Raw genomic sequence first — 10701 nt, 5'->3', positions numbered from 1 at the left:
CCCGAACTTGTTGGGTATACTCTAATGCATTGGCGATACTATAAGGGAGGTCCTGCGGAAAAATAGCTTGACAACAGGATGATAAAAAACATAACACCTCTCATTCTTATTACCTTTTCAATATGAAAATGAAAAAAATAAAAAAGAAAAAGGTCGTTTTATTCAAAACCCAAATTGTGAAATCCTTTCTCTCCCACTTCGCACCTCGGAACTCGCTCTTCTTATTGACTTACAGAGATAAATGCACTTTCACATCTTCTTAACCCAAAAAGGGCTGGGGGAGAGGAAAGGTTCCTTTTTTTAGGATACTCCCAAAAATAGATCCAGTGAGATGGGGTGGGGCCTCTAGCTCAGAGGATTAGAGCATGTGGGTACGAACCACGGTGTTGGGGGTTTACATCCCTCCTCGCCCACAACCGGCTCAAAAGAAAAGTACCTTTCCCTCTGGGAGTAGGAAAATCATGATAGGGATAGCTAACAAAAAGCTATAGAACTTGGGTTTGGGTGTTTTGTCGAAATGGAAAGGTTTTTTATATTTTTATTTATAGTGAATGGGGGAATCATTACACATAGTATGCTTGATCGACGTATTTTTTTTGTTTTACGCCCTGTAAATCTTACTCAGCTAGGCTTGGGCAGAAAGCAGAGCAAGTGTTAGTAGCATAAAAAAAAGGCCTTCCTCATCATTAATATCTTTGCTCACGACAACTTTGACCTTTCGAAAGAATCGAGGACTTCATCAAAGATGCAGTGCTAGCACATCTGTGACTTTTTAATTGGCTAGTTTTAAATATCCCCAGGGCTGTGGAACAAAGGATTATCTCGGACCTAAACCAAGGTATTGATGGTTATTTTCTAATCTTGAAGAATAAAATGTGATACGATGAGATATAATGCAATAGAAACAAAGACAGGGAACGGGTTACCTACTCTTAACGGGCAAAGCGAGCCCTTTTATTCTGAATGAAATAATTCAGAATCAATCAAATCTCCCCAAGTATGATTCGAACCTACGAGCAATCGATTAACAACCGACCTCTCTACCACTGAGCTACTAAGGAAAAACAAGAGTTTCGATCTCATAGAGTTTAATTCCAGTTCCCAACCCATGAACAATATGAGATTGAAGCTTCCTTCGTAACTCCCAGAACTTCTTCATAGTGGCTCCCTTACATGCCTCATTTGATAGGGAACCTCAAAGTGTCTCTATTTCATTATATTCCATCCATATCCCAATTCAATTCGTTTAATATCCCTTTGGTGTAATTGACATAACAAATGTCGTTTCTAGTCTATCTCTTTCTATTTATTTTTCCATATATAATAATCCTGAAATTTCAATATAAATGAAATAAGGTAGGTTTGTGATGATTTTTCAATCATTTCTACTAAGTAATCCAGTATCCTTATGCATGAAGATAATGAATTTGGTCGTTGTGGTCCGAATCTATTATGGAATTCTGGCCACATTCTCCATAGGGCCTTCTTATCTCTTCCTTCTCCGAGCTCTAGTTATGGAAGAAGGAATAGAGAAGAAGGTATCAGCTACAATTGGTTTTATTATGGGACAACTCATGATGTTCATATCGATCTATCATGCGCCTCTACATCTAGCATTGCGTAGACCTTATACAATAATTGTCCTAGCTCTACCATATCTTTTGTTTCATTTCTTCTAGAACAATCACAAACACTTTTTTTACTATGGATCTACTACCAGAAAATCAATGTGTAATCTCAATATTAAATGTGTATTCGTAAACAATATCATTTTTCTATTATTCAACCATTTCATTTTACCAATTTCTATGTTAGCAAGATTAGTCAACATTTGTCTCTTTCAATGCAACAACAAGATTTTATTTGTAACAAGTGGTTTTGTTTGTTTGTTAATTGGTCACATTTTATTAATAAAATGGCTTGGATTAGTATTAGTCTGGATACGACAAAATCGTTCTCTTAGATCGAATAAGTACATTTGATCTAATAAGTAACTTGTATTAGAATTGAGAAATTCTATGGCTCAGATCTTTAGTATTCTCTTATTTATTGCCCGTGTCTACCATTTAGGCAGAATACCCTCACCCATTCTTTCTAACAAACTGAAAAGAGCCCCAAAAACAAAATAAAGGGTGGAAAGTGAGGAAGAAAGATATGTAGAAATAGAAACCGCTACCAAAATTAAGGGTACTACTAAACAGGAACATGAGGGATCCACTGAAGAAAATCCTTATCCTTTTCCTCCCCTTTTTTCAGAAGAAGGGTGATATCTAGACAAAATCGATGAAACGGAAGAAATCCGAGTGAATGGAAATGACAAAATAAAGGACAAATTTCACTCTCACCTTACAGAGATAGGCTATAATAATATTAATAATAGTAATAGTCAAATTTATGATTATCGGGATTCTTATCAGAATAATAATAACACGGGGAATCTAGAAAATTGCAAATTGCAACTGCTTGATAAAAAATGGAAATCAAGAATTTATTTTATTAAAAAAAGTTAAAAAGTAAGTAATAAACTAATAAAAAGATGGAAACATAAGCTAATACAAGAAAGTATAAGAAGAGATGCGTCCGTTCCCTATATATTTGATATTTTCTCCAACAATGAAACTAATAACCCCAACCCCATTAGTCATCCCATCAATTACTCGTTGATCAAAAAAATGAGTAAATTCAGCTAATCCTCTTATCCCACCAACAAAGAATCTTGTATAAAAAAGTATATATGTAAGCACGATTATATGACCAAAATCATATATGCCATTTACAATTTTATCCCACAAAATTCCCTTAGAACCCTTTTTAGCAAAAGCGTTAATGAACTCCAAATTTTTTAAAGAAGAATAAATTGGTTTATGTAAAAAGAATGCTATAAATATTCTGAAAGAAGCTATACTAACTAAAACAACAGCATTCTTTAAAAATTCATTCCAATCCAGCAAATTGTTCTACTTTGGATGCAAAAGTTTTATAGATGGAGTTAACCATTTCGATAAGATATCCAAATTAACTCCTTCCTGGTTGAAAGGAATTTCTATAGCTCCCACAAACAAAGTAAAGAGACCTAATAAAAATATTGGGAATAGCATTGTATTGTCCGATTCATACGGAGAGGAAGAAACGACTTTATGGTCAAAATAAGCAATAGACATAAAAAATTGTGTCATCTTTCTTGCATTTTTAGCAATTGGATACTTACTTTTTGACAATAAATATGTACTTTCATTATTAATCATTGTTAATAAGCAAGAGTTTTTCTTAACTGCATTTTTACCCCATAGAGATATTGAATAGAAGTGGGTTTTTTGTGTTTCCCACCATAATTTTGAAAATGAGCGTTTAAATGCCCTTCAAAAGTAAGTAAATAGATCCGAAACATATATAATGCGGTTAATCCCGCCATGCCCAATCTATTATTGAAAATTGGCGAATACAACCACCTATCATTAAGAATTTCATCTTTGCACGAAAAACAAGCAAGAGATGGAATACCACAAAAAAAAAGTGTACCTAATAAAAATGTGATTTTTGTAATTGGTATATGTTTTCTTAAACCTCCCATTACATCCATATTCTAGCTTTTAGCTGGAGAATTTCAAACAATAGTTTCCATGAATGAATAATGGATCCAGATCCTAAAAAAAAAATTAGTTGGAGTAAGCATGAGTAATCAAATGAAATAAAGCGCTTCGGTAAGACCCCATACCTAAAGCTCAATTGAGACATTGTGGAATACGCTAAACCTCTCTTAATATATTTTTGAACAAGATCAAAAGTAGCTCCAAAAAATATTGTTATTGTTCCTATAACCGAGATCAAATACATTATGTAAGGTATAACTCTAAAAAGATGAAGAACTCGAGCTGCAAGAAAAACTCCCGCAGCTACCATAGTAGCAACATGTATATGAGTCGAAATAGCACTAGGACCCTCCATGGCATCAGGTAACAATACATGAAGGGGGAGTTGGGATGATTTAGCAAGTACATCCGCAAATAAGAAAACAACGCATAACGTAACAAATAAAAAATTGACCTCATTATTACAAATCAAGTTATTAAATATTTGGAATAAATCTCTAAATTCAAAACTCCTAGCTATCCAATAAACACCTAATATTCCTAATAATAAATCAAAATCCCCTACACGATTAGTTACAAACGCTTTTTGACAAGCATTTGCCGCAACAGGTCGTGTTTAACTAAAATTCTATCAATAGATAGGAACACAGCCCAACCAATCCCCAAAAAATATAAATTTGTATCAAATTCGAACTACTGACTAATCCCAACATGGAAGTACTGAGAAAACTCATATAAGCAAAAAAATCTAAAATAACCTTGATCATGAGCCATATAATTATCACTGTGAATAAAAACCATAATTCCAACATTAATGATTAATATTGACATAATAGAAGTAAGTGGGTCGATTGAGTATTCGAAGTTTAAATGAAAATCATTATTAATGATCCAAGACCATACACATTAATAAACTGAACTCCTATTTATTTGCTACATAGACAGGTAGATTGAAAAATCATGACTATGCTTAACAATAAAATACTCTGAAAAGCCCACATACGGCGAAACCTTTTTGTTGTCGTTGGGAAAAGAATAAGTCCCGCTCCTATTAACATAGGGACTGGAAGTGGATTGAAAGGTATGATCCATACATATTCATATGTTTGTTCCATGAAAAAGTTTTGAATTCTTAATTAATTATTTTCGATTCGCCGAATCCTACCTCTTTTGAAAGGAGCGAATAAAAAGTAAAAATATGGACTTAAATAGAATTTTTTATTCTTACTTATTCTGAGTCTTTGCTAAATACTTCAACTATTCAAACCACGAAGTTACGATTGTTCAAATGATAGAAAAGGGATTAATTACTACTCTCCTATTAAATAAGCCTATTTTTATAATCCATGTTTGATAAGTGAATTAAACAGGGATTTAAGTTTTTCATTTCCCAAAGTAAAATGCGGTTCTTATTTTTAAACCTTTCGAGCTATTTTATTGCATGTAAATGAAATGTGGAACCATAAATAGAAATCGAATATTTTTGTGATTCGTTATTTTATTTTTGTATTAAGTTCAACAAATTTTCTTTCTTCATTTCTACAGAACATCCGATTATCAAATTATATAGGTATAGATTTGATGAATCAAAAAGAATGTTAGATAAAGATTGCTCTTCTATTTTATTTCCATTATTCTGCAACTTTCACATGGATTTTGCCTATCTCGATTATGTTTTATTTGGGGAGGACCTTATCAGATAAAAATATATAGTAGTAAAAAGAATTCCTTTTGAATAATAGATGTCTTTCACATGCAGCTATAACAATCAATAACTTTTAAATTTCTAAATGGCAGTTCCAAAAAAAACGCACTTCAACCTCAAAAAGTGTATTCGTAAAAATATTTGAAAAAGGAAGGGATATTGGATAGCATTAAAGGCTTTTTCATTAGAGAAATCTTTTTCTACTGGGAATTTAAAAAGTTTTTTTGTACGCCAAACAAAAATAAACAAGTAATAAAACTCTAGAATAATTTGAATTAACTTAAAATAATTATTCAATTAGTCTTCAAGTATTATCTAATGGAATATAATTGAATGATTTCCCTTTTCTATTTGAAATTATTAGCTCATTAATTCATATGTAACAGAACTCTATTCAATTATGATTGATATAGAAAATAATAGAATTAGAAATCTTGTATTTACTATTCACTGAATGATAATTTTTTGTTGACAAAATAATAAATATCATTTCGATTGCAAGGTGGGGAATTTTATTTTTTTCATCGACCTATTTAAATAATAAAATGAAAATAAAATTCTATAATTGCATATCTATAGAAGAAAGTATGTAAAAATCTTTAATTAAAGTTAAGAACTCACTAAAAGCAATTGATCTATTTTTAAACCTTTTTGTTTTCTCGACCTTTTTCACTTTTAATTTTCTCTGAATTATTATATATACCCCCATGTGTATCTTGCCCTTAACCCAATAGAGAAAATTGCTTAGTGAAACTTTGTATGATTATTTGTCAATTTTTAGCGATGCAAAATTGGTTCTTTTCTTTCTATTTTGTCGTCAAAATCCTTTTTCTGTTTTATTTTAGATTTATGAAAAAAAAAAAGAAATTTCTGCTTAAACAATGAAAATAAAAACTTTTTGAACTCTATTGCTTAGTTGAGTATAGAATAGTTTAGTTACAAGAGTTGAATTAGAGGAAAACGGAAAATATAGGAAAGACCCAGGTTAAATAAAAAACTCTAAGAATCTAAACTAAAATAAAAAATCTTGAACCTTGAACCTCAAATTCCTATTTGAGCAACTTTTTATTGGTATTCATCCATTTGAATAATTATTAAACTAAAATAGCTTACTCAATCTCAATGATTGCTTATTCTTAGGCTATTATGAGTTAAAGACAAGCCGTTGTGGTGACATTGGTAGACATGCTGCTCTTAGGAAGCAGTGCTAATGCATCTTCGTTCGAGTCCGAGTGTCGGAATACAATCTTCTAAAACGGATAAATAGATTTTATAATGAATTCAATTCCTGATTTCCATTTTAGAATTATGTAATTAAAGGACTCTTCTTTTTAATGATATATTTCAACCTTAGAGCATATATTAACTCGCATTTCCTTTAGATCATTTCAATTCTAATTACGGTTCATTTGATAACCTTTTTAGTCGATGAAATTGTTAAACTATACAATTCGTTAGAAAAAGGCATAATAGTTGCTTTTTCTTGTATAAGAGGATCATAGTTACTCGATGGATTTCTTCACGACATTTCCCACTAAGCGATTTATATGAATATTTAATCTTCCTTTTCATGGATTTTATCCCTTATTCATATGATTCCATATTTCAAAAAGATATTTTAATTTAAGTAAAATAACTGGGCCAAGTGTTATTTTGACCCAAGGCTTTTTTACTTTAGGTATTAGTTCATGCTCTTCAACCTGAGTGGCTAATAATGCACGTGAGTATGATGATATTGGGCTATGCGTCCCTTTTATGTGCATCGTTATTATCAATAGCACTTCTAGTAATTACATTTCGAAAAAACAGAAACTTTTTTTATAAGATAAATGTTCTTTTAAACGAGTCATTTTTCATGGATGAAAATGTTGTCAAAAATACTTCATTTTATTTTGCCAAAAATTATCACATGTCCCAATTGATTCAACAATTGGATTATTGAAGTTATTGGGTTATTATTTTAGGATTTACATTTAAACCATAGGAATCCTTTCGGGAGCGGTATGTTACTTGGATCGTATTTCCAATTTATTTACATACTCAAACAAATAGAAATTTGCGGGGTATAAATTCTGCAATTTTTCCATCGATAGGTTTTATTATAATTTGGATGTGCTATTTTGGGGTCAATCTATTAGGAATCGCGTTGCATAGTTATGGTTCTTTTCCATCAACATTTAATTGAAATCAAGACAAGTTATTACAACCACAAGAGTGGGCGACACATTGTATGAACCAGAATGCGGACCGTGTGAATCAAATATTGTATTGATGATTCACACAGTTTTCTACCATATGTAGTTCAATTTCATTGTTTTCTATTAATTCTTATGTTAAGAGAAGAAAAAAAAGACTTTTTTTTTCATTTTCCAAGATTATTATTAAAAACAAACATAGGTTTTTTATTTCAGTCATCCAATTATCTGTAAAAAAAATTAGATAGAATAATTTCGACCTTGTCAACTGCTAATGATAGAATGAGATCGGGGTATATACCAATGCTTTTTACGGGTAAAAATATGGTAACTGTCGCGGTCCAGAATCAAAAAAAGAATCCTACGGGGCGTTAAATAGCTTTTATCAATGTACAACATCTGGCCTAGCATAGATAATGAATTAATAGGAGTTAATATAATTCCACTTGCCATTAAAAAAGTAATAGTAGGTTTGTCATTAAAAGGTTTTTTATCGGTAATTATTCCAAAAGATACTATAAATTCTGCAAGAAAACCACTCATACCTTGTAATGCAAGGGAAGCCATCGAAAAGCTAGTGAACATCGTGAACATTTTTGGTATTGAAATAGCTATTTCGCTCATTTCGTCAAGATAAACAATGTGGATTCTATCATAAGTTGTTCCGCCAAGAAAAAAAGTGTAGCACCAATAAATCCATGAGTGGTTTTTTATTAAAGGGCTCCATTAAGTCCTGTATCGGTTGGAGAACTAATTCTTGTAATTATGAAACCCACATGAGCGACAGAGGAATAAGCTATTCTTTTTTAAAAAAATAATTCCGTTGGCCAAGAGATGTTGAAGCGGCATAGATTATTTGTAATGTACCTATTATCATCATCCAACAAGAAATATAGAATAGGCATGAGGTAATAATTTCATATCCATTCGAATTAATCCATACGCTCCCATTTTTAATATTACTCCGGTTAGAAGCATACAAGTACATAATGTTCTTCTCCATGGGTATCGTGTAACCATGTAAGTAGGGGTATAATGGGTGATTTGACAACAAAAGCAATAAAAAATCCAATATTGAAGATTTTTTCTAAAACCACAGGATATGAGGATATGACTGATTAACTGATGTTTTAAAATTTGATGTTGGTTCATTAGAATCATAAAAGCAACACCAAAAACTCCCATTAAGAAAAAACGGACCCCCCTGCCGTGTAAAAAATAAATTTTGTAGCTAAGTATAGACGTTTCTTTCCTTCCCACATGGTTAGAAGTAGATAAACAAGAATTAACTCTAACTCTCACATGATGAAATCAGTACATGGTCCCGAGATATAATGAGCCAATTTAACCACTGTAAATTGCTAAAATTAGAATATCGAATAATCTAGAATAACGAGTAACTGGCAAAGTGGCTAAAGTTACTAAAGTAGTGATAAATCCTGTTAATAGAATAGGTCCTATAGAGAGTCCATTAATTCCTAATCTCCAATGGAAATAAAAAAAATTGATCCATTTATAATCCTCTAGTAGTTCGATTAGAAATGATAACAAAATGCACAAGTTGTTAAAAGGAGTTCTAGAATACATATACATATTGTATACCACCTAATTACCATATTTCCTTTATGGGGAAGAAAGAAAATTAAAGTACCCGCAAATATCGGAAAGCTAAAATTAATGTTAACCAAAGAAAATAATTCTTGTAAAGACAAGATACACTTGGACCAAAAAAAATCGTGCTCAAAATATTTTGATTTTTGAGCAAAGGTTTGTCAATAAAAAAAATAAATGGAGTCAAGTAGAGTTTCCTCGAACGTATCAATAAGCTAGACCCATACTGCAAGTTGTTTCATGCCATAAATAAACTCGGACACTCAAGAAATCTGTTGGAGAGGGGGATTCCAATCTCTTATAACACACACACTCCTTTATTCGTGGATCATAAGCAAGTTATTTAGCCTTACAACCACACTAAGGTATCATTTCTAATACATCAGTGGGGCAGGCTCTGACATATTGAGTACATCCTATACACGTATCATAAATCTTTACTGAATGTGACATTGGCTCTGTACAATTTTGAATGTTCTAAATTTTTGATCTATTAAACTTAGAAATGAATCATATATTTAGATGAATCAATGAACTATAAAATTTTCTAATCAACCCCTTTCTGGATTGGTTTAAGAGACATGAGAGAGGCCAAAATACTTTGATTTCTTATGTTTTGCAAAAAAAAAAATATACATAGTAAACATGCTAATTAAAATCAATTTCTCAATATTAGAATCTAGATGATTAATATTAATAATTCAAAAAATTTTATTAGTTGATACGAGTTGATTTTCTGTTACTGTAAATTGCTGAAACAATAGCTAGGCCAATGGCTGCTTCAGCGGCTGCAATAGCTATAACAATACTTGAGAAACTGTCTCCCTTTAATTGACGATTATCGAAAAAATCAAAAAATCTTACAAAATTTATATTAACCGAGTTGAATATAAGTTAGAGACACATAAGGGCTTTAACCATATTGGGACTTGTGGGCAATCCATAGATACTGATTGAAAATAAATAGGCACTCAAAACAAGTACATGTTTGAGAATCATTAAACAACTCCTTATCAATCTCGACTCCTTTCAATATGAACAATAATTCAACTAATTTAATTGACTAGTATATAGCAAGTATGGAAAAAAGAAATATATTGGTACTAGATTGACCTAAAGTCTTTCTATTTATCCAACTATAGTTCAAATTGAATTGAAGGAAAATGAGTGTGATAAGACAACAAAATTTTATTTGAATTCAAAGTTTTAATAGAAATTTTTTGTTGACGAGCTACAACAACTGTACCTATTAAAGCAACTAAAAGGATTATGGAAATAAGTTCAAATGGGAGAAAAAAAATATAATGATAAACCCTTTTGTTGACTATTAGATAGAAAATCTTTCTCTATTATCTGGTTTGATCTTGTAGTCCAAATAATCCCGTACCATGGCGTATCTGAAATAGTAGTAATTAGTGAAATAAAAATCTTATACGAACCATCGAAGTAATTCCATCTCCTACGGTTCAATGATGAAAATCCTTGTAATATTCTTAGACATTCATGAACATCACAACATAAATGATTAAAACATTTATAGCTTCTATGTAAATAAGTAGCTATGGAGCAGCTACAAAATAGGTGTTAGATAGAATATAGA

General features: G+C 31.3%; 1 non-coding gene and 1 pseudogene across 1 annotated transcript; one reads left to right on the top strand and one right to left on the bottom strand.

Moving 5' to 3' along the window:
* Nucleotides 1-989: 989 nt before the first annotated feature.
* On the bottom strand, nucleotides 990-1061 carry TRNAN-GUU. The gene has a single exon. It is a non-coding gene; the product is annotated as a tRNA-Asn (tRNA).
* A 351-nt stretch (nucleotides 1062-1412) lies between these two features.
* Nucleotides 1413-9936, top strand: LOC114074223 (annotated as a pseudogene).
* The last annotated feature ends 765 nt before the right edge of the window (nucleotides 9937-10701 follow it).

The sequence above is a fragment of the Solanum pennellii genome, chromosome 10 (genome assembly GCF_001406875.1).
Source record: "Solanum pennellii chromosome 10, SPENNV200".
Taxonomy (NCBI): Eukaryota; Viridiplantae; Streptophyta; class Magnoliopsida; order Solanales; family Solanaceae; genus Solanum; species Solanum pennellii.
The sequence above is the reverse complement of the archived record's forward strand: the minus strand, read 5'-3'. Positions and strand labels throughout refer to the sequence as shown.